At 33.8% G+C, this 25500-nt stretch overlaps 1 protein-coding gene and 1 long non-coding RNA gene across 9 annotated transcripts in view; one reads left to right on the top strand and one right to left on the bottom strand.

The window, feature by feature from the left end:
- Positions 1–25500, bottom strand: part of LOC309842978 — a 294904-nt gene that overhangs the window by 206993 nt on the left and 62411 nt on the right. For 3 of the 5 annotated variants that reach the window (XR_014299890.1, XR_014299891.1, XR_014299892.1), the window contains exon 1: positions 23561–23649. The exons of 1 other annotated variant lie outside the window; for it this stretch is intronic. This is a non-coding gene — a long non-coding RNA (uncharacterized lncRNA). Of the gene's footprint in view, positions 1–23560; positions 24833–25500 lie in introns of those variants that run through there. One more of the 5 variants, XR_014299889.1, reaches the window with a different exon arrangement.
- Positions 21274–25500, top strand: part of SLITRK3 (SLIT and NTRK like family member 3) — a 90797-nt gene continuing 86570 nt past the window's right edge. For 2 of the 4 annotated variants that reach the window (XM_082687956.1, XM_082687955.1), the window contains exon 1: positions 21274–21497. The gene's annotated coding sequence lies outside the window, so the exon portion shown is untranslated. Of the gene's footprint in view, positions 21498–23597; positions 23734–25500 lie in introns of those variants that run through there. The other 2 variants (XR_014299873.1, XR_014299872.1) reach the window with 2 other exon arrangements.

The raw sequence follows: 25500 nt of genomic DNA, 5'->3' as shown, positions 1-25500 counted from the left end.
CTGCATGCCTGGTAAGCCGACAGCAGCTGGGCTCTCTAATGGACATCTTGGAGCTAGAGGAAGGGTTGGCTTTATAGGGAGAGTGGAGTAGGTGATTACCCAAGACACTGTGCCTGAAAAATGCTTAGAATGTATGCTAATATGTGAAAGCTCCCCCTATCAAAGCACAATACGTGCTAATATATGAATTTCAGTATTAGTTGGGGTTTAGGCAAAAATACCCTGCTTAAGTGCAAGTACTGACCTACACATTATACATTCACTTAGGAAAAACGATAAAGATCTTAGTATGAATTATTCCACCAATACTCTTACTAATTGCTAGCTTTCATTGGAAGGGAAACATATCAATTAGGTTTGTATAGGGAAGATAGATTTAACATTTTCATAAGAATTTCATAATTAAATTGTCGTTTATGTTCCTAACATCGTAATAAATCTGATAAACACAGAACAAAGGGAACCAAGGACATTGAAATACAGAAAGGCTCCAGAATTCTAGAGAGGTGGCAAGAATGCCTAAGTGGGGGTACAGTAAGTAAAGGGAAGATTTATCAAGAGTAAAGATTTAGGCAAGCTGTGATATCTCTTGTAATATTGCATATCATTAGAGCTAGAAATGAAATCCCATAACATCCAGTTTTGTTTATTTTTTTCTCACACTTTATGCTTCAGTAATAAACTTCTTATTTAGAGTTATTACAGAGATTCACTCTCTTATGAGAGAAACAAATATATAACTAAATTCAAGAGTATCCAGGAAATTTTAGCTTACTTTCTGGGCCCAAAGCAATATTCATGTATTTGGAGCTTTGCCTGAAAAGTGACACTCCTAGAGAACATAGCTTGAAATAGCCACTATCCAGGAGGAAATAGTTACATAAAGTTAAGTCTACTATCATTAAGGTTATCTCAACTATTGGAAGATTATTTTAGGTATAGCAAAAAAAGATTTCCAAATGACTTATTTAAACTCTATGGAGTCAATACACTAAAGGTTAAATATATCTAAAACTGTTCTAACCTTTCCACTTAGTACAAAAAGAAATTTCACACTGCTGTATACATTCTACAAATGAGGACATGATACCTATTGAGGAAAAAAGTAACCTGTTCCCGTCTCTCAGAAGCTAGTTTATTTCTCAGTCTAGTACATGTAATCTGATTTTTAACTATGTCTTTGCTATTGTTACTGAAAGAACATTTATTCTCAGGCTGTCAAGTCTTCCTCACACTAATTTCCCCCAATTCTCTAATATTCCCCTTCTACAATTACTTTTTTTTTTCTTTTTTTTTTAATGCCAAAAGAAACTGGCATAAATTAAGCCAGGCATCTCTTTGGGCAGGCTCTCAGAGACAATCTATATTTCCATTTAATGTGTTCTGTAGGATATACTTTTATTTTAAATATAGTCTCACTCCCAACCTCATGATAATATAATTTTCACTTAGCTGCGGGCTTGCATTCTGGCTAACCTCCTTGTTAGTAATGTCACACAGAAGAAACTATTTAGGGTTTCTGAGTATAAGTTACCATGCATGCTGAAATGGGGAAAAATCAAGGTGATAGGAGAGCCAAAGCTTTAAGTTTAAAAAGAGAAGAACAGGATCTAAGTACTATAATTTAGGAGGAATAAGTAATTTAAAAATCTGTAGAATTTCTTCATTTTTTTTTTCTTATGTAAAACATGGATAATATCTGTTTTATTTTCATTGCAAGATTGTTGTAAGAAAAACGGTGTATAGGGCGCCTGGGTGGCTCAGTGGGTTAAGCCGCTGCCTTCGGCTCAGGTCATGATCTCAGGGTCCTGGGATCGAGTCCTGCATCGGGCTCTCTGCTCAGTGGGGAGCCTGCTTCCTCCTCTCTCTCTGCCTGCCTCTCTGCCTACTTGTGATCTCTGTCTGTCAAATAAATAAATAAAAACTTAAAAAAAAAAAAAGAAAAAAGAAAAACGGTGTATAAATGTGTTTGAGGGGATTTTTAACATAAACCTTTATTATTGTGGGCCTATCATGTACTAATTACTCTGCTGGGCATTTCCTAGCTTGCAAAATGATAAAAAAGAAAAGAGCATGGGTCTCTGTCTTCCAGGCTCTTACGAGCAAATATCTAAAAAGAAGATTTATTTAGTGAGAAAAATTAGGTAATACAAAAGAAGATAATACATTTATAAATTCTTGATTTCAGAGCAATGTTCAGCTAGGGTCATCTTCTCTGGTATATAAAATCTATCATGAAAGTGCATTAACAGTTCTCACTCACAAACCCACAAATCCCTATAGCCTTTGAAAATGACTTTCTCATAACAGACTGTTTATATACTTCTATAGTTCCTGTGCGAAAGCTTTTTTCCCCCTCCTGTTACATAAAAATCTAGAAGTAATCTTTCTTACTTTGATATCTAGCTGTCAGTTTCTGGGACTTACTGTGCTGTAACACTCTCACAGACCATCAACAACCACACTTCCAGGTTTTTAGCATTTATCGTTCCTGACACCTCTTGGGGCCATCGCCCCTACTTGTTTCCAGCCCCTGTGTGTTAAACTACGCAAATATTCATTTATTAGTAGCTAAACCAGAAGTAGTGGTTCTGCGGATATCATGAGATCAGCATCCATCTATGCATCTGTGTTGAGTTTTTGCCACAGGGCCCTGCATTGATTATTAGCTGGGATAAATCCCAAAATAGCATGTTCTCTAAAGAGAACCAGAATATGGCTTTGAACCCAGAGTAGATGAGATAGCAGAGCTGTTACAAAATTATAATTCATCTGCAGAATGAATGCATTCATATTTGGAAAGAAGACCATTTTAGTCTCTTGTATTTTTTCTCTTTTAAAATGTGAAATTTTATGAAAGATTAAGCATAAACTCATTTGCTTCTACAATTTAAATATGCTTCCTTTCAGTTGTTTGGCAAATTTTCCTTAAATCTTTATAATATATTTGTTCATTCCAGGTATCCATTGTAGGATTCTAGAATCATAACATGCCTCTTATTTTTACACACATCTTATTTTTGCAGTAGAAGAAAGTCAGGTTCATAATGATGTGACTTACCCAAAACTGCTCTCCTAGTTGGTAGAAACCTGTTTTTTAATCTCTAGGATATATTGTGTTTTTACTGCAGAATTCTGCCTTCCTGAGGACAGGGACTATTTTTCATCATTTCTAATATTACTTCCTCTTTTCCTTATACTCTTCACTGCCTATTATGCCGATAAAGAAAACAAGGATATTTTTGGTGTGTATATGCAAAGTATGGCTGAACGGATGGTGAAAGAGAATTGAAATGTGGGATTAAGAGACAAAAATTTTACATACAATTTTAACTAAAATCTGTAGAAGACATAAGAATGAGAACTACATTTAAAAAATTAGAAACTGATCTATTAGAAATCTTCAATGATAATTGATGTTTATTGAACAGGTACTGTAACATGAACTTCTATTTAATCTCAAGATAATTCTATGAGTTAGGTCTTATTTTTATGACTTCTTTTTGCAGAAGAGAAAAATGAGTTGCTACACGACTTCAAAGTTAAAATGTATAGGACATTTAAATATTGTGAATATTAAACTATTATTACAATATATTTATGTGTTTAAAAGATTTAAAATGCCTACTGCATGTATATGCTTGTGTGTAATATATACAGCTATTATCACATATTGCTATTACTATAACTCTTTGTGCTCTTGTCCTTTTTTTTCCCCTCTACATTCTAAGATTCTTGAGGGAAAAAACTGGGTACCTCGGAAAGCACCTAAGTAAGTGTCAGCCACATAATTAGCCTGCAATAAATACTAAAATAATGTATAAATAAATGCATTAAATAGCCAATGTTTGTTATAATTGGGATAAATGGTAAATTAAAAAATAGTGTTGAAAAAGCTGGTTAAGTTCTTTCCCTTAGAGAATTATTGGTCTCCCTAAGAACTGTCAGGCCCCAGACATGAAATAATTTTCTTCTTTACTTGTAACTCATCTTCAGTAGGCTTAAAACTACTGATCAAAGATTTTTCCATCCCCTAAAATATGATTTATGATATTTTTGTCTTTCTCTTATTACTTGTCTTTACTTCACTAGAAAACTGAGGCCAACCTGATCAGCTTTTATCTAATATGACTGTCAGTCATCTATCTACCTCAGAGTCTAATGACCTAAAGCAGGATACAACATATAGAATTTATGAAATTATGAGTAAATATTTTCAACACAATATTGTATCTCATTTGTTTTTACAGTTCCATAGTCTATCACAAACTTGTCCTTTTTATCTACAGAAATATACAAATAACTTTCTTATTGAAATGATAAATTAGCAAATACTACTTTTTAAACTTTTTTATTGAAATGATAAATTAGCAAATACTACTCTCCATCTGGTTTTATGAAGGTACAGGCATGAGAGAGTAGGTGATGCAAAGCCTAGGACTTCAAAGCATGCTTGTCTCATAACAGATGGAACATGCACTAGTGATGCTACTAAATAAATTTTAACAGCTATAAGTTAGGGTGGAGTAGTGGAGTGAGAAGCATTATTCATTCCCTCTCTCAAAATGAAAGGTGTCATTTCTTTTTTTTTTTTTTAAGATTTTATTTATTTATTTATTTATTTATTTGACAGACAGAGATCACAAGTAGGCAGCGATGCAGACAGAGAGAGAGAGAGGAGGAAGCAGGCTCCCCGCTGAGCAGAGAGCCAGATGCGAGCCTTGATCCCAGGACCCTGGGATCATGACTGGAGCTGAAGGCAGAGGCTTTAACACACTGAGCCACCCAGTGTGTTATTTCTTATTTATATTGTTAGATCTTTTACCTTCAGGTAAAAGGTGTCATTTCTTATTTATATTGTTAGATCTTTTACCTTCATAAAAAAAAAAATGTTAACTTCTATTAGTACAACAGGGTGTAAGTGACACAATGACTTCCAATAAAGTATTAAAAGTATTGATTACAGATTTGTCCATCCCCCCAAAATACGATTTATAATATTTTTGTGTTTCTCACAAAATTTGAATGAACTCAATTGAAATCATGATGACAATGATGATGATGATTTTGCTGGTGTTTAAAGTTAATTTTGGAGATCTCTGATTCAGGTACATCTGACACATTTCAGTACTATATTCTGCTAATGTAGTTGTCAAGAAAATTGAGAATTCGTGAAGTAGTGAGCTTTCCTTTACTTGAGTTAATGGAACAAAGGTTCTCCTAATGCCCGTATGTGGCTCTTATCAGTCCCAAGCTTATGGCTAGCAGGGATACAATTTAGTAGAAATGTGTCCCTGAGGCATATGCTAAAGAAACCACCACCACACCTCACTATATTACCACATTGTTCCTATTTTGAGATAGGGTTATCATCATTTTCACTTCATTAACACTGGATTTACTTGTTGTTTTTGTTGACACTGCTGGATAAGAAAGTGCCCCAGGATTAATAGCAATGTAAAAACTTATCTTTATCACTTCAGTTATTAAGATTAGTATGTTAAAACAAAGATGCCACGAATATTCTTTCTCTTTCATTAAACATAATTCTCATATAAAAATACAAAATATTTCTGTTTTAATCCCCTTAAAATATCTCTCTTAAGTAAAAAGCACTAAGATTAAATTCACTGAAATAAACTACATTTCTTTAAAAATACATTTAGACATCCTTGAATGACACAGCACCACAGGCTACCCTATGAGCCCCAGTGTCAGATTCTGTGACCTAATCAGTAACATATTTAACATTACAGAATTATAAAGCTGGTAAATTGAACTTTCATAAGTCAACAGCATAACATTTCAACTATGTCAAAAATTGCACCTTGTGTAAAAGGAAATGTCATTTACCAGGAAATATATACGTGAAAGCAAGTTCCTCAAAGTGCATTAATATTAAAGAGAAAAAAGTATACAGATATTTTATTAGGGGAAAAAAAATTGTTCCAAAGGTACAGAAACCTGGAGACTGCAACATTACCATTATCTCCAACTGTCAACTCTATTTCTAACTCAAAGTTCTGATTTCAACTGAAAGTAAGCATCAGAGACACATAAGTGAATAGATTTTTCTGTGTATTTTCTGTCACATCATATTATAGTGCTTTAGCTGCTATACATATTATACCATGAAGCATGTAAAAGAACAAGTTACCTCATAAGTAACTGCAACAGAATGAAGCAGAATTGTTGCATACACATGGAAACATTTGCTTTTAGCAGAGTTACAAGGTTACATTTCCTGTTTGCATAAGAAAAATATATTGACTCTCAGTATATAACTTTTTGTTTTCTCTCTGTAGTGCTGCAGTAATTCATGTTGTATTGTTTTCTTTCATGTTATATTACGTACAAAAATAGTGTTCAGATTTTATATAGGTTTTCATCAAAGTCTTCATTATAGATTTATCTTCCTGACTCTATGGAGCCTATGTCTAATAAAATCCAAACTTATCACTAATTTTGAATATTTTAAATCTTCTGGAATTCTAAAAAAAAAAAAGAAAGAAAAAGTCCAACTATGAAAATATGTCCTATTAACTATTACTATTATAATAAAATTATTTTGAATAGTGGATTCTGACATATCCACATAAATATATGCACAATTTAATCAATAACCTCTCAAAGTTCATATTCTAGAATTTCATTAACTGAGTAGAATCGCCACAAACAGAAAAACTTATTTTAAGAATTTTTTTAGTTCTCAATTAAGAAGTGAATTAATGATATGTTAATATTCTTGCTAACCAAATTCAAAATGTTCTAGAATAACAAATCATGTGTAAATGCACATATTTATCCTAGGACGTACTGCGTGAAAGCACAGCTTAATCAATACCCTGAAGTATTAAAAGTTTAGTATTAGAGTTTAAAATTGGCAACTATGGGCTTTTCAGAATTACTCCTGGACACAATCTGCCAATAACTCTTGTATGTGATTTAGAACCTGGGAATTTTTCAATTCTTTTAGTTATTTTGCTTTAGACTCAGCCAGGAAATGGTTTACGTTACCAGTGTAACTCAAGGGGGAAAAATAGGATCTGTTGGGTCTAGGCAGATCGAAGCAAATTTCAAATGATGATGATGACAATGCCTTAATTTGCTAGTGTGACACACAAGCATACTCTACAATGCCATCCCAGGCACAACCAGATAAATAGTATGAAATAAATGAAAATAAATAAGTAAATAAATAAATAAGGTCATCAACTTATCAATCCACTCTACAGAAATAGGTCTGTGTAGGAAATAGCTTTTTTTTTACTATTCCAAAAATATTGCTGGTACTCAGATTTCTGATGTCATCCCTCTGCATTTAGTGATCTATATTATCTCCCTAGTTAACCAATTAATCCACATTTACTTTGTATTCTGCTAATTCTGGAAAATCTTGATACTAATTCTGGAAAATCTATTAGTAGCCATTACTTCCGTGGAAACTGAAGCCTTGAGTTACTGTCTCTTCCCAGTCTGGTGATCTTTACCTTTCCCCAGTTCCTTGCCCTTTTGTCTTATCCTTTGTCTTCTCCCCTGTAAACATTATGCTCTTTACACATTTTTCACTGATTTACAAACACCATAAATCTCTTTTCTTACCACCTCGTTACTAGGATATTCAGTAAAGTCTTAAAAGTATCATTCAGTGTTTCTACCTAAAATTCTCTGAAAAAACTTTAAAACCAGTAGGTAATTGTTTTAAACCTGTTTTGTACTCCTATTTCTAGAATTGTGTATTCCCCATGATTGCTGAAAGATTTTTTTTTATCTTTAATACTTTATTATTTAATTTGGTTTGAATATTCTAGACCACTGTTTCTCAAAGAAGCCTTCCAATATGGCTAGGCTCTTTATTTTAGGAGGGGCTGGCCTCTCAAGTTAATTTCTTCATTTGACAAAAGTTTGAATGAGGATCACCAAATAAGCCAGCTTTATAAAGATAAAGTAGTTGCCAGTGAAAATTTATGAGAGTTCTCTGGCTGGTGGTGAAGACTGGCATATAAACAGATGAGTTGCAGTATAAGTGATGCTTACTATGACAGAAGTATACATTTAATGCTTCGGGGTATCTACCTCTGTACAAGATTCAGGAGCAGCCTACAGTAGCTGTAGCATTTAAGATGGCACTCAAAAGCACAGTTTGCCAAGTGAAGAGAGGGGAAGTGACTCCAAAAAGAAAAATGGCATGGCAAACGGCACAGCCTAAGAAAAGAGCAGTTACAAAGCCCCAGGGAAGGATTATGAGAATTTAACCCTGTCAGTAACCCTAAACCTGGGAAGAAGTCTGGCCTGAAAGACTCCTGAATTACAGCCCAGTCAAGGATGGGGTAAACACAAGTGTCAGCTTTTTTGTGTGTTTCTATGGCTGAAATCTTTCAAAAGACACCTGATGCTTATAAAGCAGTGCCATTTGGACAATATGAAATTTCCATTTGCCTTTGCTGTTCTCCACCCATTATTCTCATTTTTGCATTTCTGCTGGGCACCCTATACCACTAGCAGATGTTGCAAGTAATAGAGGCAATCTCCAATCTTTATAGAAACCCTAATTAATCATGGACCCCAGTTAATCATTTCTCTCAACTGTGATACTCTTCTTTTTTGCCAGTGAGAATCAGACTAAGTCCCTTTATCATACAGTCTCCTCTCAAACTTTCAACGAGGATGAAAAAGTTAGGGTCCTTCAGTTTAGGAATACTTAAATTGCTGGGAAGTATAATAAGAATCTAGACTTGCATGCAAAATTTCCCAAATAAAATTTCTGAGGTCCAAATGGTTTTTTAGGCAACTAATTTTCAGCAGCTCCAGAGTGGCCATTATAAATGCTAGTAGCAACTACATATTTAGTTAAATACTATCTTGGAAAACAATTATCTAATTTATTGAGAGCAACTGTCATTGAAAACACAATACAAAATGATGACCAATGTGGTTTTATGGCAAGTTTGATGCAGATCAGAGAGATGTACCAGATAAGAAAAGTATTTTCCAGTGTTCCCTTTCCTTTTTTCCAGCAGAATCAAAATGGACCCATGCAGGAGCTAAGTCATTCATCAATACATTTTAACTAAGTGGTTCTTTTTCACATCCATTAAGCTGAAAATTTGAATGAGGTAGATTTATTCAAATCTTGGCTCTTGGCTCACCTAGAGATTATACCCTACTAGGGATGGCAACACAAAATAAGCAAAGCAACAAATAAAACTGTTACATCTCTTACGAAAAGGCTGTGAATGGAAAGAGAAAGATCTATTTGATTAAATTTCAGCACAGAGGTAAGGTAGAAGGATAGAGGGGTTCATAACAAAGGCTAATGGGGCTCTGCTTTCAGCCTGTCTTGCAATTCATCTCTCCCATGACATTCAACTCATTCAGGGGAAAGATAATCTTCTTTACTCATTCTACAAATATTTATTAAATTCTTATTAATCACTGAGTTCTGATAATTAAGAAAGCTGACACGAATGACTCTCACATACTAAGAAGATCTCCTACTTAGGGCTCATTCCTCCTCATTCCTTGGTACATTTCTAAGTCCAAAGGACCCATTCCAATGTACAAATGCAATCACACATTAAAAACAGCAATAACTATGGACACTGGGTAGGGTATGTGTTATGGTGAGTGCTGTGAAAATTGTGTAAGACCAAAGATTCACAGATTTGTACCCCTGGGGCAAAAAGAAGTAAGTAAGTAAATAAATAAATAAATGCAGCAATAACAAAAAACTTATGACAGCTAAAAAAGAAAAAGAAAGAAAAAACTCACTCACCTAAGTGCAGAGTGACCAGTAAGAGTATGATTTGAGAGTGGATTGAACAAGATAAGATCCAGAATAACACATTGTTTATACCTGCTTACAAAGAAGTAAAGGATTTGGTGTTATAAGAGAACAGTAAGTGGCCATTGTTTAACAGATCCAGAAAATATTTCATTTGAGGAAACTGCAGTTTTATCAACATTAAAAACAAAATCAAATTTCAAAGTAAAGTAGTAAAGAAGTACTAACAAAGCTCGTTCATACAGCCTTCTCGGCTTTGAATTTCCCATCTCGAGGGATAAAGCCTTTTACTCTCCTGGTAGAGAGAGGATACCTTCACATGGGAGATTTATTTTCTGCTTTCAGAGGAACAAAGGAGGTCACAGTGTCTTTCTTGCACTGGCTGTTTCTTAAGCATTTTTAATTCAAAAAAATCAATACGCCAAGATGGCATATTTTAAGGTGGCAATTTTGTTCTCTCTCAGTATTAATGTCATGAATCAAAGAAAACGAATAGTCTACAGGAATAAAGAAAATACAAATTACAGAAAAGCCAATTTATATTGCTACCTTTTGAAATACAGAAATTTGTTCATCTACTGAAACAGCAGTGAGTCAACATCATCCTCTTTTCTATAAGTATTAGTTATTCAAATTTATCCTAGTATCTATTTTAACAAGTATATGTTTTCCTGAAATAAATCAATGTTCTGTTTTCTCCTGCTAAGATTAAGAGCAATAGAGTGTGAAAATTTTGGTCAAACACTTCATTTTCCAATTTACATAATTTCCCACCTACTCTGAAGTCCTTCAAAGTGTAAGTGAATGACTCTGTACAAACTACTACCAAAGTGAAAATCAGAAAACCAGTACTTTAATTGAATGTAACAGGACATAATTGTTTCATAAAGATTTCAAAAGGATAGTTCATGAAAAAATAAAAATAACTAACTTTAAGATAGGTATAGAACATATATTCTTAACATATACTCAAAAAGCAGAGAGAAAGAAGAATTAAACTAGAGATTTCTATGAATAGTTAGTTAAGAAATTGGGAAAAGAAAAAATGGGAAGTGTTCAAATTAGACAGTATCTTAATGTATTAATGGCAATGAAGAGGAAGAAGAAGGAGGAAGGTGAGAAAACATTATCAAAATGTTCCTCAATACTCTATAACTGGATTTAATTACACTGTTAAGGAAAATAAAAATCAATGACACTTATTAGAGATGGTAAGTAAGGCAGACTTTATTCAAGACCCTTGCAATACGTTATAGGGATCATCACTGTAATGGGATTTTTACAGTGGAAGAGAGAGATTGGGCTCAATTCTGAACACAACACAGACAAGTGGGAATTTATAAATATGGTGAGGGTCAGTTGATGGAAAATTACTAAAAGGAAAAGTCAAGGATAAGCAGATTCTGGCTAAACTGACCTAAAAAAGGTTATTGCTGAAGACCGGCCATGATGATTGGATAGCACCTAGGGGATGATAGAAAATGAGGAACCTGATCAGACACTGAAGGCGAGACAGCGGGCTGTTCTGCTTAAACTGACTTCCCAGGAGTCTTGCAAAAACTAGATTTTATAAGAAAGTACACAGATGGACCTAGAAGAAGCTTCAGGAAAGAGCCTGACTAAAGTTTAGTCAGCAAAGAATCTTGTCAAGACAATAAGAACTGTACTATTATTTTTAGTTGAGAAGTATGATATTTTTGATATATGAAAGATGTATGTTGTAACCAAGAATAAAGGAAATTGTAAAGTAACTCTAGTTATCAGGAAAGAGATTGTAAGTAATTTTGAGATGAGTAATTAATTTGTTATGACCCTGAAGTCGAAAATCCTTTAGTATAAAAAATAAGGAGCTAGAGAAAGCCAAAGACTGAACAGAAGTGTGGCTACCTGAAATTCACTGAGGGAGAGAGAAGTTGTGCTCAGATGGCCCCAAGCTAACATCCTTTTATCTATCAGAAAATGCCTCCTGGGATGGCTTCTGGGCCTAACTGCCACACTATAAAGAAGGTAGTACTAACCATCAGTTTTGAGAGACAGTGTTCTGGTTCTTGCTATCAGAGAAACCTAAGTGTAAATATCAAATTCAACTATTTTAAAGCTTCTCTACTTTTGCCGAGTTATTTATACTCTGGTCCTTCATAATATTCAGGGCTAACAATATATGCATTACAGAGTTTTAGGAAGGTTAAATGTGATAATGTAGGTAAAAGAAAGGCCTTAGGACAGTATCAGAAATTAGTGAACATTAAATAAATATTAACTAATATTCTTTTGAAGTTCTCAGTATGGTGCAAGCCCTACACAGTAAATACTCAAAAATAGTAGTTTATTCTTATAGTATGGTAATAATTCATTCTCAGGAAAAGAGAGGGAATACATGTTGTGACTAGGATGTGTTGTTTTAAAGCTAAAGGCAAGAGAAGGCCAAGAGGGAAGCCAGTGACAACAGGGGCCGAGGCTGTCCACATAGTAATCATAGGCTTCAAATTGGGCTGGGTGCATGCCAGAGGATAACGAATGAGTATCAGGTAAGCAACATTAACACCAAATTCTTATATTCCTATTCTTTTTAGCAATCCCTTGTACAAAAAACTATGCCATAGTTGAGAGTGCGTGACAGGTAGATACTTCATAGGAATATATTCCAGAATTTAGTTGATTCTAGACTTTAAATTGTAGAGTTCAGACACAACAGAGACACAAAGAGCACAACAATATACATAAAGATTTAATCAAAAAATTGTGTAGCTCATCTTGTTTATTTTAGAGCCTGTTAGTTATGCCTTTGAAGAAAGTAAATAAAAGAAAGAAAAACAAAAACTAACTTGCATTTTATTTAAAAATGCTTCAATCTCCACACACCTCAATTTTTATGATAACCATAAAGCCATCCGTACCTGGAGAAGGATTACCAAAACTCAAATATTAGCATCAATTTGTACTGGAGTCTAAAATTTCTTCAAAAGCAGCCTCAGCAACTATTAGATGAATGTCAAATGCTCCCTTGACAGTATCTGGAATGCTTTGTGGAAAGTAATTCTGGTCCCTGGTACAATTTCTTCAAGAAGCTGCTGGGTAAGTTAGATATCTGGGCTGAGGTAAAATGAGGTTGCATTTCAGATTCAGATTTCAGATTCTGCTATGGTGTATCTAAGCTCACCAGAGAAACGTTCTTTGAACTTTAAGGGAGAGATGTCTAAGCCACAATATTAAGTTTTCTACTCAACTGATGCTACTCACTGACAGTCCTCACATAGTTGCACAATACTATTTACTCAACTTCAAGTAGTTACTCAACTTAGAGTCAGTGACAAAGGTCTCTAACCTTCGTTTAATTTTTTTTTTTTTAATGGAGTAATCTACTCTGTTGTGTGAGGAAATAATGGGAGAGAGGGGATGGGGTTGTGGACCAAGTGCCAAGGTTTAACATGGGAGAATAAGGGCAGCAGAAAGTGCCATCATCAGACTGGAAATAAAGACAAGAAACCCCAAGTTGGAGTACAGACAGAAAGATGGACAGACATTATTTTTGAATTTATATTAACTTTTAGGAAACAGTCAGGAGTAGAATTGACAATGAGTAGGAAGATTATATGTTTCAGCCAAAATAACTGGGAAAGAAGGGGAAAATCCACTAATTCATTCATTCTTTTAGTCACTGATATAATGACTATCTATTACATACTAAACACTGAGTGATGTGGTAAATTTTTAAACATTGCCCTTGCCTTCATAGAGTTTATAGTCTAGTTATACAAAGAATTAAAAATAGTTAAATCAAAAGAACTATGAATTGCTAATTCCTAGGAAATGGTGATATTAGAAGAAAATTCTGAACCGGCCCCAGCAATAGCTAATTTAATACTAATTTGACAGTCTGTATAAAATTTAAGTTTGGGAATTTAAGTTAAAAAACTGATAAAAACTTATACATGTTTTAAAAAATGAAGAGAATCATTATTCTATATGAAGGGGTGCAATCCTTTGATTAAAAGTAATTTATATTGGAGGGGGAGACAAACCATGAGAGACTCTGAGAAACAAACTGAAGGTTTTGGAGAGGAGGGGGTAAGAGGTGGGTTTAACCTGGTGGAGGGTATTATGGAGGACACGTATTGCACGGAGCATTGTGTGTGGTGCATAAACAATGAATTTTGGAACACTGAAAAAAAATTAAATTAAAAATTTTTTTAAAAATGTAATTTGTGTAATTAAAATAGTCTCTTTTTAAATGTATTGCTGCATTTGCTAGATTATAAAGAAATGGTACCTATAATTAATGTAACCAGTATTAGATGGGTCCTTACTGCAACAATTAGGATTTGTCTTTTTAATTTTGAAGTGACAAACTGCCTTATAGTAATAATACCCAGGAAAGAGTTGTTTGAAGACATCATTAATATATTTTTATTATTAATACCAGGGATTATTATATTATATAACTATATTACATATCAGAATCATTTTCACAGATATTACAAAAGTGTGCACAAAGTAAAAGTTCTAAAACTTATATTGCATAAGTTTTTATTCAAATATATCCTGTACTCAGAAGTACAGGTCTCAGAAGAAACTTTTCACCCTATCTCAGCCCTTTTATACATATTTAGCACAAACAGACCAACTACCCCATGAATGCCCCTCAAACAGTTTTCAGTGTCTATTTTGGACATTTCTCAGACATTTTTCCCATTTACTTTCTCGGTAACTGCTTAATTTGTTAGTTTCACTGTCCATGTTTAGCTCTATTCTTTGTTTCCTAGCCTTTATCTAACTATCATTTACTGTTGACTGTGTCTGCTTTAAACGTCTGCAGGATACAAAGAAATGATCTCAGGATCTACCGTTCATCTTCATGCAATTTCCTAGAAAAGCGCTCCTGCCCCTTTTCAGCCCCCAGATGGGCTCCTAATAGTTCTCCACAAAAAGGGGAAAAAGGATTAAACAGAACCCTTTAATGCTTAAAGATTATAATTTTTTGCTTATTTAGGATACATATAAAATGTATAACTACAGTAAACTAGCCATTACTTCTACATCAATCACTTTTGAATTATACACCCATAGTAGCTAGAGTCTAGTAAGAAGTTATAAATAGCAGAGTTTTAAAAATGATCTTGTAGCTCACAATACGAACACTGTCCAAAGGAATGGTCTCAGAATCTTAATATCTTCTGCTCTTTAAAACATAAGTAAAGAAAGAATAATGAATTTAAAATACAAAAGCAAGATTTCAACCCAATGTTAGCTGACACTATGGAAAATAGTGTTCCACTAAAAGAAGAATAAAAAGAAGATACTTAAAAAAATTATATTTATTTATAATTTGTTATAATGAAGTGAACTCATTTTTAAAAAGTATATTTCCCAGAAAATTGAAATACATCCATTTTTAGAGCCAAAGTTTTATTTCTTCAATAATCTTTGATGAAACCTTGATACAAATACTATAATCTTCACCATTTAAAAAAAATAATTAGCATAATTATGAACCATAACTATTGCAGTGAGAGTTAACATGAGGATGCCTCTTTTAGCACTTAAGCAGGTATATAAGAATGATACTCTTGGATTAAGTGATCTTCAATCACTAAGCTTTTTTGCTCTTGTGTTTTTCTTTTTTTTTTTTTTTTAAGATTTTATTTATTTATTTGACAGAGAGAGAAATCACAAGTAGGCAGAGAGTCAGGCAGAGAGAGAGAGAAGCAGGCTCCCGCTGAGCAAAGAGCCCGATGCGGGGCTCGATCCCAGGACACCAAGATCATGACCTGAGCCTAAGGCAGCGGCTTAATCCACTGAGCCACCCAGGCGCCCCTGCTCTTGTGTTTTTCATAGTTATCTTTCCCTTCCTTATCAGCCTGCTATCTCTTTTCATGTTTTTATTATCTCACTTTGATTTTAAGCTTTTTTTAATGTGTGTGTGATGTAAATTTTAAGTAGCTGTGGGGTAAAATTCCAAATTTTTATGGGGTTTTAGACAGGTAAATCAGCCTGAAAAGGAGCTTCCTGATAAATGAAGTGTCACTGCAATTAATTAACTTATCAAGCCCCATCTGGTTGACCCTAAGGAATGCCATAAGAGATACCAAAAAAATAAATAAATAAAAGAATAAAATATTTTGCTTCTAGCACTAATTATATTTAAAAAATAATTCCATGAGTATAATCAAAATTATATCTTATTTAAATGTGTAATTTAATGTTAGAATTGGGAGGGAGACAAACCATAAGTGACTCTTAATCTCACAAAACAAACTGAGGGTTGCTGGGGGGAGGGGGTTTGGGAGAAGGGGGTGGGATTATGGACATTGGGGAGGGTATGTGCTTTGGTGAGTGCTGTGAAGTATGTAAACCTGGTGATTCACAGACCTGTACCCCTGGGGATAAAAATATATGTTTATAAAAAATAAAAAATTATATTTAAAAAAAAAACATAAAAAAAAAAAGAAATACTGAAAATTTTGGTTTCACATGCTGATGTTATTTTAACATCATTATTTAAACTCAAATGTAGTCTACTTTGTTTTTGTTATTCTGGAAAAAAAAAAAAGTCATAAGCCAGTCCTGGGCCCCTTTCCTTTGCTGATTAATAGGGTTTTCTCATATTTCCTATCAGTAAATCTCTTTGGCCTAATTCAGTGCAACATTATCCTTCATTAGGGAGTCGGATTTCATGCTATCAGAGACTACTGTGGTAGTAAGGGACCTCAGAGGTGATTTGCCCATCCCTTTTATTTTAGAGATTAAATAGGGATTTTAGAAAGATGCTGCCTTTTGAAAAATCTCTTTGTTCTGATTAAAGTTTATCCTTTTTTGGTACACTTAAATAAGTTTCTTATGTCTTCTTTACATAAGCAATCTCACTATTATATAAGGCAAGCTAACTGATGTACTTCAACCAGATGTTATCAAGTTGGGGAAAGAAAGAAAATCACACATTTTTTGCTTAAAATTTCATCATAATTATAAGATATATATATATACATATAAATATAAATATATATATAATGAATTATAAGTTAGTTTTATCCTTTTTTATGTTTTTTAAAGATTTTTTATTTATTTATCAGAGAGAGAGAGAGCGAGCACAGGCAGACAGAATGGCAGGCAGAGGCAGAGGGAGAAGCAGGCTCCCTGACGAGCAAGGAGCCGATGTGGGACTCGATCCCAGGACGCTGGGATCATGACCTGAGCCGAAGGCAGCTGCTTAACCAACTGAGCCACCCAGGTGTCCCTAAGTTAGTTTTATCCTAAAGAAGTTCTCAACTATGACCAAATAATCCTATCACATCTCATCTGCTTTGTTTCATTTTCTATGCTATGTTATCTGGCAGGGATAGGGAAATGATGTCTGGGAAAAGTCATTTTTGTGGGTCTTTTTAAAGATTTTATTTATTTATTTATTTATTTGTTTGTTTGTTTGTTTGTTTGACACACAGAGAGAGATCACAAGTAGGCAGAGAGGCAGGCAGAGAAAGGAGGGGGAAGCAGGCTCCCTGCTGAGCAGACAGCCTGATACGGGCGGGACTCGATCGGAGGACTCTGAGATCATGATCTGAGCCGAAGACAGAGGCTCAACCCACTGAACCACGCAGGCACCCCTTTTTGTGGTATTTCTAAGAATAAAAGGGATATTTAGTACTTATTTTTATGATCATAAAAGTAATGGAAAATATGGGAAATAAAGAAAAGTATATAGTGTAAATACAGTGACTTATTATGTCACCATCCAGATGTTGAATATCTTAAGACATTACAGACTTGTCTTTCTGCTGTTTGTGTTTTTTTTTTTAAGTACATTTATACATGCGCATCGAATTTGCAAGCCTAGATACAATCTTCTTAAAATTTATTTAAATTCAATTAATTAATATAGTGTATTATTAGTTTCAGAGGTAAAGTTTAGTGATTCATCAGTTGCATATAATACTCAGTGCTCATTACATCAAGTGCCCTCCTTCATGCCAATCTTAAAAGAAAATTTACCGGAGTTTTTAAGTTTTAATGTAATACACCAAAAACAGGCTTGCAGAGTCATTCTCAAACATTTCTCCTTCTATATCCCACTGTTAAATCATAGCTCAACTGAGAAAGAAGGGGGTTATGACTTAGAAAAAGTAAAAGTAAAGGTCACTCCATTTTAATCCTGGAAAAAAATTATAGAAAGAAAAAGAAATGCTTTGCTGAAAAGAGCAACAACAAAAGGAATTTCTCCCCTGACTACCTATTTCAACCACTGACAGGAGGTGACTTTTCAGGGCATTTCACAAATAATCTAGAGGAAAGTGTTACCAAGGACAGAAAAGGTTTACATTTTAGTTTTATCAGATTTATTTGATTTTACAGTTTAATCAGATTATTTGATTTTACTATTTATATGGATTGAAGTAAACTGAGGGCCAGAGAACCCACCATAGCATCTATCATGATGTGGTGAGATGGCATCTATCAAACTATGTATGGTCTGATAGTGGTGGTTGGAGTCAATAGTGTTGAGAAGAAGGTGAGTCAGCAATGGGAGGTGATTGAGAGATTTTCAGTACCCAAACCAGAAAAATAGAATACAAATTCACCTGCAGGATTTGTCCTGAACATGTAGAAAAATGTCATTGCCCTGGATACCAGTAGGTTCACAAACCCAAAGACCAAAACAAAGTCCCTTTATCCTCTAATTTACAAAGATACAAAGACCTTCACGTTCATATAGGATGACAGTGGTTTAAGGGATGAGGAGATAATTTGAGAGAATGAAAAATTTTATCACAAAATAAACAAACACTGAACAACACTTTAAGTAATTGGATTGTTCTTGACAGAATAATTTGAATAGTCACTCCTCTCTCCCTTTACCACCCACACACATTGTTCAAACATTAGGATTCAAGAGAAGTATTCACAGATTAGATATAGCAAAAATAAAGTAGTTACTTTATTTATTTATATCTCTGTATAGCCACACCATAGAAGAGTTAAAAATCAGATTTGTTTCATATACATTTGCTTGCCTTAAATTTCTGTGGATAATGTGTGCTTCAGGCTGCCACAGCTTAAATTTATTAGAGCATCGCATAGTTAGTGATAGGATTAGGGGTTTAAATCCAATGTCAACCAATTTGCCCTTTGCCCATCTAGATTTGATCTGTTCCTAACAGCCATCAGGCAAGAGCATGCCACCGTACAAAATGTAATAGAACAACAAAATGGGCATAGATCACCTCTATCTTTACCAATGTGAGAAATACAATGGATATACTCTAATTTGGTGAAAAATTAAAAGCATATAGTGTCTTTATATGAACCTTTTTTTTTTTGAACCTTTTACTCAAAGCTTGTGAACACACAAAATTGTTAGTCATTCTTAAAATTTCATTTCTTTTTTTTTAGCTAAAACCTAAATCCTTTTGCCATATGTACAGAGTAGCTCTGACACAGAAGCTATCCTCAAGAAAAAGATCCTCACCCCTGGAAGTGTAAAATATTTTTCTACATTTTATCTTCTCTATTAAGAGGAATTCTCTTGAATTATGTATTCAGGATTCCTGATTTTAAATAGAGCACATCTTCTAATCACTTTGTTAACTGCAATTAGTTGCTGCAGGTTGACACCCCAGGATACACCCCTCTCTTTAAAGAGAGATTCAGAGAAGTTACAGTCATTAAAGAAAATCACACCTAATTGAGACTTTATGATCTGAAGTCTTAAAATAACATTTAACCGGGAAATCTTTATAGAAAGTATGGAGAATTATATTAAATATTTCATGCTAAGAACAAATATTTCATTACTTTGCTTATTTGAACCTTTCTGTGATGAGCAGATCTTCAATTTAAAAAATAACATTATGTTTAAAATGTTGATAGACATATAGTTTTTCATAACTCTAGATCCAAATGTAGAGCATGCAGACCCATGAGATAAAGCAGTACTATTTCTAAGCACATAAAGAGTGGGCAATTTAAAATAGCACCGGGAATTTTGATTTCTGGAAATTATGTCATTGGATTGAGTTTGGGGCATCTACAGACTTGAATGCTAATGACAGCTAAAATATTTTTTTTTTTTTTTTTTTAGTTTTTATTTATTTGTCAGACAGAGAGAGACAGGAGAAAGAGAGCACAAGCATGGGGAGTGGCAGGCAGAAGGAGAAGCAGGCTCCCCGGTGAGCAAGGAGCTTGATTAAGGACTGGATTCCAGGAGCCTGGTATCAGGACTTGTGCCAAACGCAGACACTTAACTGACTGAGCCACCCACGCGTCCCTCAGCTGAAATATTCTTATAAAACTTTATCATTTACAAAATGTTTTCACAACTTCTAAAGAAAAAGGCAACATAAATATCCTGAATCTTACTTATTAATAATAAATAGCATTTATTTAATGTTTAGTTGATCCTATTTTAGTCCTGTATTTAAAGTCTGAAGGCTCAGCATGGTTAATTAACTTGCTGTAAATAGTACAACTTGTAAATGTTAAAGTCCGAAATCAAATTCAGGGCTTAAAGTGGGTGATAACTTCTACACACAAAAAAAATTAATATATTTATGAATTCATTTTAAAATAACAAAAATGAACTCATTGCATGTTAATATAAAAACACTTCTAAGAACAAAACAAAATTATGCTCTATATAACATAAAATACTGAGAAGCACATCATTATGTATTTTTTAAAAACTTATTATTTATTTGACAGACAGAGATCACGAGTCGTCAGAGAGGCAGGCAGAGAAAGAAGAAGGGAAGCAGGCTCACCTCTGAGCAGAAAGCCCGATTCGGGGCTCGATCCCAGGACCCTGGGATCATGACCTGAGCTGAAGGCAGAGGCTTTAACCCACTGAGCTACCCAGGCACCCCATCATTATGCACTTTTGCAATTCTCTTTATGTCTTAGTAGAAGGCAGCTCAACACGTCTTTGGCATTTGGTCAGTAAGCCCCTATAAAGACCCAACTGAAGACTCACACGATTGAAAGTAAGAAGGAAATAAAACCTTAAAACTATTAATAAATTAGTTTTGACCTCTCAGTATCCCTCAAAGAATCTCAGAGATACCCAGAGTTCGATTTTGTCTCTACAGCCCTGGGTTTAGAAGGTCTGTATGGGTCTTTTCAATTATGTAGTCCCAAATTTAATTGGTGATTTACATCTCTGAAACTAGGATTTTGCTATGGGGTATGATCAATCATTACTATTATTTTTAAAGCCATCTTGAATCAGCATTGAAGAAGACAGCATGAAAGGAATACAAGGAGAATTCAAAAAAACTACAGTAATAAGAAATACACAACAGTGATAACAGGAGTGCAGAGTAGAATAGATTCCAAAGCCAATCTAAATAGAATCAGGTCCATGGTTGGAGCTGAACTGAATACAGATGGCATAAATGCATGATTGGATATTGATTAGCTCAAAGTCACCAACAAGAAACTGACAGATGATTAAATATTTGCCAATGAAAGTCCAGTCCTATGACATACAGCTATCCAGCTAAATGAGGACCACAGATATTTGCTACTGCCTTGCTGTTAGAATACTCTACCTGGTTTTCTTAGAAGATAAGCTAAAATAATTGGAAATCAAGGGAAAGCAATGACTTTAAAAATGATATACCTGTCAAACATTTTTCACCCTGGATGAAATATGTTGTAAGACAGAAGTCCTTGAACGGGGGACAGAAGTTTCATATCCTCTACTAACTACCTGAGAGAGATAGAGGTAAGTATCTTAATCTCTCTAGCCTCAGTAATTCTAAATGAAGGAGATAAACAGAATGATATCTAACGTTTTTTTTTTTTAAGTACAATATGCAACATAACAAACAACAGAGAAGAAGACATTAGGAAACATCTGATTAATGTCAATAAAATTAAATCATAAGATATATTTGATACCTTGATTTTGTTGGAAGATGCTCTCATTATTTTATCATTATTTTTGGTATTCTTTAAAATCTTTTCAGAATATATATTGAAGCATGTTTAAGCTACTGTAAAAACAGTTTGATTTCCTTTTAGGAATTGAAAGTGAGAGGGAAGTATCTAATTTAAAAATAGTAGTCTCCCCTTATCTGTGGGGGATAAGTTCCAAGATCCCCAGGGGATGCCTGAAACCCCAGATAGCACTGAACCTTCTACTATATTTTTCCTGTAAGTACATACCTATGAGAAGTTAATTTATAAATTAGACCCAGTAAGAGAGCAGCAATAATAATAACAAAAAAGGGACAATTTTAATAATATACGGTAATTAAAGTTTTATGAATGTGGTCCTTCTTTCTCAATCTCATACTGCATTGTAATCACCCTTTTGTGATGATGTGAGAAGATAAAATCCTACATGATGAGATGAAGTGAGGTGAATGACGTGGGCACTATGACATGGCATTAAGCTACTAGGGATCTTCCAATGATACATGAGAAAGAGGATCATCTGCTTTTGAACCGAGTATGAACTCAGATACTGAGATGAACTCAGATACTGAAACTGTGGAAAGTGAAACCACAGACCGGCAGAACTGTATACCAGTGGGAATTAGGGGAGAATAAGATGAAACATACGTTCTGGGTCAGGAAAGACAAAGTAGAACCGTCTCAAGGAGTCAAAATCAATCCCTGTAATGAGAGAGCAAGCATAAATGGCCAAAGAAAAAGAAAGTAGATCCTATGAGGAATTGAAAAATTAAGTAGAAAATCACACAAAAATTTGCATCTTCTGTGGCCTGGAGCAAGGAAAAGGGGTAGAGAACATGGAAGATGTTTCTAAAAAGGAAATGAAATAAACTGAAGCAGAATCTACAGCATTTAAGTTCATCATGAAAACTCTTTAGGGGTGCCTGAGTGGCTCAGTGGGTTAAGCCTCTGCCTTTGGCTCAGGTCATGATCTCAAGGTCCTGGAATCGAGCACCGCCGTCAGAGTCGGTGTCATTAGGCTTTCTGCTTAGCAGGGAGCCTGCTTCCCCAACTCTCTCTTTCTGCCTGCCTCTCTGCCTACTTGTGATGTCTATCTGTCAAATAAATAAACTCTAAAAAAAAAGCACACAAACAAACAAATAAAACAACTCTTTAGGGGCACCTGGGTGGCTCAGTGGGTTGAGCCGCTGCCTTCGGCTCGGGTCATGATCCCAGGGTCCTGGGATAGAGTCCCGCATCGGGCTCTCTGCTCAGCAGGGAGCCTGCTTCCTCTCTCTCTGCCTGCCTCTCTACTTGTGATCTCTGTCTGTCAAATAAACAAATAAAATCTTTAAAAAAAAAAAAAAACAACTCTTTAGATTAAAAAGAACTGAGAATTCAGATGCAAACTATTACTACATTCTAAGGAAAAAAGATCATTATAAAAAGAGACACCATACAGAACCTCGTAAATTTTTGATTTATAAAGATAGATAAATTTGAAATTTATAAATAGAAAAGGAAATAACAAGTTAACTTCAGATTCCTCCTTTGCAGAAAACAATGAAGTAATCTGACAGGAGTTTAAAGAAAATGTTAAAAATCAGAAATTTTATATATCTGCAAGTGAATTCCCATTCATACAGAAAACTAACAGACATTCTCAGATATATATGGGCTCAGAATAATGGCCCTAAAAGTCTTCTTAAATGCAAAATAAAAATGTATTGAATCTAACTCCAAAAAAATCAGGAGGTGACAATTCAAAATTTAAAAATAAAAAAAGAATCGTGATATTAACAAATTAACACTACTTTTATTCTATTTAGATCCTAGGGTCAAAAATTAATTCTGCAGCCTAAACTGTAAGGTTTAATCCTGTAATACTACCTTAAGTTGCTTCTTTTTGCTTTTTTCCCTGTACAAGGAAATACCTCTTGAGCACACATCCTTCATCAAGGCTGCCGATGGAGACTTTCTCCCGATAGAAGCCTAAAACATGAAACGATGTTTTTCTCTTTCTTCAGGCACTTGCTAATAATATCCAAACTACACAGTTGTGCTCCTAGGCTCAGTGAATTATTAAACAAAGTTTTGTTTGCCTCATTCATGTTATTAGTTTGTTTGGAGCAGCATAAAAGCAATTGTAATAGCCAACAAACTTAATTAATGATTTTTCTTGATAATTAAAACTCATATTGAATTATTTTATCCATTATGTTGCCTTTATTTTGATTGAAAATAAAAATAAATCACTAGGATGTGATATCTGTTATTTAGCATTTAGTTCCCTTTTCATGTGCTCCTGAATCTCAGACAGTGATGTTCCTTCAATAACTATGTAACATATAAATATATCAACATATAAATATGCATGCATGTACAAGAACAGTACAAAAGAAGTATACCAAAAATATTATTTAAGACTAGCAAAATTCTAGAGGCTTTTTCATATTTTTAATGTACACTCTTTTTTAAAGTGAAAATTTTGTTTTCATACATACAAATCTAGTCAATATTTTAAAATTTTGTACATAGAAAATAATCACACCTAAATAAGACTAAAAACTATAGCTAAAATATTAATAGTAGTTTTCTCTAGATATCATTGTGAATATTTTTGTTTATAAAATTTTAAATTTTATACCTTCCCATATTTGTCAAATGTCCCACAAAAAACATTTTTATAATGTCAGAAATGCATTAATGAGCATATATACATTGTCATTTTAATTTATTTTCTTGTCATGACGGGCCTACCTGGCATTTTGGAACATGCCATTAGAGTCCTTCATGGGTACTTGCTTATGTCAGTTTTGTGTATCTTTCTCCTCAACTAAACTGTGATCTCCTACAAGAACAAATCTGGTCTGTCCTTGACATCAACAGGATACATGAATACAAAGGCAGGCACACACTCATACATCTTAATATGTAAATAAATAAACTGCAAAATAATATATGTTCTATCCTCTTACTTTAGCAGGTATATCTTTCTAATGCCAACAGCAAAAAAAAAATACGCATCAAGAAATCATTTTCAGAGGATTATGTTAGTATCACAGCAAAGATAAATAACTGTAGTTATCACTACACATGTCAGGATGCTGTGTGGATAAGCTGCTAAGCTACTAATGTTAGGATGTATAAATACATATGTACACTCACGCACAATATTTTTAGTATATGCATATACTAAAATATGTATATGTATATATTATATATAATGTTACTATTTCATGAATAATTACATATCTATTTCATAAAACATTTTTCTTGCCTTTATTTTCAGCAAAATCACTAATTGGTGATAATAATAAAGATTTTAACACAATGATCTAAAAAAATAAAAAATGTAATTATTCCCAAGTATGTAAAAATTCAATATACTTTAATGCAATATGTAATTAAAATTAAATGGAAAAAATAAAAATATGTTCATATATTTATTATTCAAAAATATGCAAGATTTTCTAGTAAAATAAAAAGAAATATAATTAGTGAATATCAGACATTTTAAAATTTTAGTGTTTTATTTTATGAAAATATTACTTAAATAATTATTTTTGTAAAAGTAGAACTATTCACAAGTCTATCATTCAGTGTCCACCTACTTATCATGTAAAGAATTGTTATCACACTATCTGGATATAACCTCTAGATTTACATTATTCAAATTAAGATTTATATGAATTGTTAAACATTGACAAAATTTTCAGCCAGAAAGTGCAATACCTGTAAAAAACCTGTTTATTCTGGGCCACCTGCATGGGTCAGTCCTGTTAAGTCTCCAACTCTTGGTCTCAGCTCAGGTCTTGATCTCAGGGTCA

The sequence above is a fragment of the Mustela nivalis genome (assembly GCF_964662115.1).
Source record: "Mustela nivalis genome assembly, chromosome: 1".
Lineage (NCBI taxonomy): Eukaryota > Metazoa > Chordata > Mammalia > Carnivora > Mustelidae > Mustela > Mustela nivalis.
Note: the sequence above shows the minus strand (reverse complement) of the source record. Positions and strands in the feature narration are given on the sequence as shown.